Below are 2,953 nucleotides of genomic sequence, written 5' to 3' on the forward strand. Positions count from 1 at the left end.
TTCTTTCAGGAGCTATTGCAGGGCAGGCCTGGTGGTAAGAAAATCTCTGAGCAGGATTGTATTTCTCTTTCACTTTTGAAGCTTAGTTTGGCTAGATATGAAATTCTAGGTTGAAAGTTCTTTTAAGGATGTTGAATATTGGCCTCAACTCTCTTCTTGCTTGTAGGGATTCTGCTGAGAGATCTGCTGTGAGTCTGATGGGCTTCCCTTTGTGGATAACCCAATCTTTCTCTCTGGCTGCTCTTACACTTTTTCCTTCATTTCAACCTTGATGAATCTGATGATTATGTGCCTTGGGGTTGCCCTTCTTGAGGAATATCTTTGTGGTATTCTCTGTATTTCCTAGACTTGAATGTTGGCCTGCCTTGCTAAGTTGGGGAAGTTCTCCTGGATAATATCCTGAAGAGTGTTTTTCAGCTTGGATTCATTCTCTCCATCACATTCAGGTACACCTATCAAACATAGATTAGGTCTTTTCATATAATCTCATATTTCTTGGAGGCTTTGTTCATTTTTTTCCACTCTTTTTTCTTGATTCTTGACTTCTCATTTCATTTCATTGAGTTGATCTTCAATCTCTGATATCCTTTCTTCTGCTTGGTTGATTCAGCTTTTGAAACTTGTGTGTGATTCACAAAGTTCTGGTGTTGTGTTTTTCAGCTCCATCAAGTTGTTTATATTCTTTTCTAGGCTGTTTATTCTAGATAGCATCTCAACTGACCTTTTTTCTAGGTTCTTAGTTTCTTTGCATTGGGTTAGCACATGTTCTTTTACCTCAGAGAAGTTTGTTATTACCCACCTTCCGAAGCCTGTTTCTGTCAATTCATCAGATTTATTCTCCATCCGTCTTTGATTCCTTGCTGGTGAGGAGTTGTGATCCCTTGGAGGAGGAGAGGCATTCTGGTTTTTGGTGTTTTCATTCTTTTTGCACTGGTTTCTTCTCATCTTAGTGGCTTTATCTACCTGTGGTCTTTGTAGTTGGTGACTTTCGGATGGGATCTCTGAGTAGACGTCCTTTTTGTTGATGTTGAAGCTATTTCTTTCTCTTTCTTAGTTTTCCTTCTAACAGTCAGGCCCCTCTGCTGCAGGACTTCTGGAGTTCCACTCCAGACCCTGCTTGCCTGGAGATCACCCACACAGGCTGCAGAACAGTAAGGGTTGCTGCCGTTTCTTCTTCTGTTTCTTTGTCCCAGAAGGGTATCCACCAGATGTTGGCCTGAGCTCTCCTTTATGAGATGTCTCTTTGGGTATATGGGGATCAGGAAACTGCTTGAGGAGACAGTCTCTCCCTTATAGGAGCTCAAGTGCTGTGTTAGGAGCTATGTTGTTCCATACAGAGCTGCTGGGCATGGATCTTTAAGTCTGTTGCAGCAGAACTCATAACTGCCTCTTTTCCCAGGTGCTCTGACCTAGGAAGGTAGGCTTTATTTATAAGTTCCTGACATGCTGCTGCCTTTTTTTCAGAGTTTTCCTGCCCTGCACTGAGTAGTCTAGTCATAGTCTGCCAGCAGAGGTGTTGCTGAGCTGCCACAGGCTCTGCCCAGCTGCTATGTGAACTGCCTCGGTAGTGGCAAACTGCTTTGGTAGCATCAGCTGCCCTTCCCCTCACTGAGCTGGACTGTCCTGGGTCTAGCTGCCCTTGCTGCAAAACTCTTAATCCAGAGTGTTTCAGATTTCTTGTTTTGTGAGAGTGGTACCCGCTGATCCAGATCGCCTGGCTCCCTGTCTCAACCTCCTTCCTTTCAGTTGAATGGGCAGCTCTGTCTCCCAGACATTCCAGGCACCAGCTGAAATGGATGCCCAGATTTGTGTGAGTTTCTGTATGCCAACCCATGGCACTAGCCATGCTGAAAACTCTTGGTGGTTTTTGACCTGGGAATCTCCTGGTCTGAAGGCAGTGAAAACTTGTTTGGAAATGCAGTGAGCACTCACCCTGTACATTGTTTTTGCTGAGAACATCACTCTGGAGCTGTTCCTCTTTGGCCATCTTGGATCCTTCCCCCTAATTTTTGTATTTATTGTAGAGACAGGTTTTGTCATGTTGTCTGAGCTGATCTCGAACTCCTGACCTTAAGTGACCCTCACACCTCGGCCTCCCAAAGTGCTGGGATTACAGGCATGAACCAGCATGCCTGGCCTGGAGTTCTATTCTGGGTTACACGGCAGCTTCAGGGCATTATGAGGAGACTGAAAATTATCAGAACCTCCTCTAGAGCAGAATTTCCAAAACTGTTCCAGAGAGATGTTAATAAATATTAAGAAAAATAATATTCTCTGGTTAGTTTGGGAAATAGTGAGGTTAAACAAAGTTTATAAGTGGCATTTTATACTATTCTAATATGCTAATACTAACAAAAATCTTTAGGGGGATACATACGAAGATTTCCAAAGTGGTTTGACCTTAGCTTTTTTTTTTTTTTTTTTTTTTTTTCGTGTGTTGGAATGGAGGGTTCCTGACATAAAAACTCATTTTTTTCCTCTAAGCACAGAGAGGGGTTTCTGCTCTGAAGAAAATATGAATAGCTTTTTAAACTATGTGCCTGCCTACCTGTAGACCTCCCCCAAAAGAGAAATATAGTCAAAGCTGGTTTCCTGGCTCCTTCCAAAATTTCACTCAGCACTATAAGGATTAGCCACCTGTAAGCTGAGTAACCATACACAAATCTCATTACTTCTCTGAATTTCTGCTTCCTTCCTTGACACTTCATCCAAAGCAGTTAAGGGACTGCAAGTTCTGCTAATAAACCCTGACTGTTGTACCTTTCCTAAGGAAACTAGAAAAGCAAGTCTTTCAGTGCTAAAAGAAAAAGAAAGTCTTCTAGAGGTCGATTTTTAGGCATTTTGTCAGATGAGAAGAAGTGTCTTTGAAAATAAATGGGTTAACAGAGAGTCCCGGGTTCCCATAAATCAATAGCACATAGTGAACTGCTTTATCTCTCTGCTCTTCAACTGG

Source organism: Saimiri boliviensis, chromosome 2 (genome assembly GCF_048565385.1).
Source record: "Saimiri boliviensis isolate mSaiBol1 chromosome 2, mSaiBol1.pri, whole genome shotgun sequence".
Classification (NCBI taxonomy): Eukaryota; Metazoa; Chordata; class Mammalia; order Primates; family Cebidae; genus Saimiri; species Saimiri boliviensis.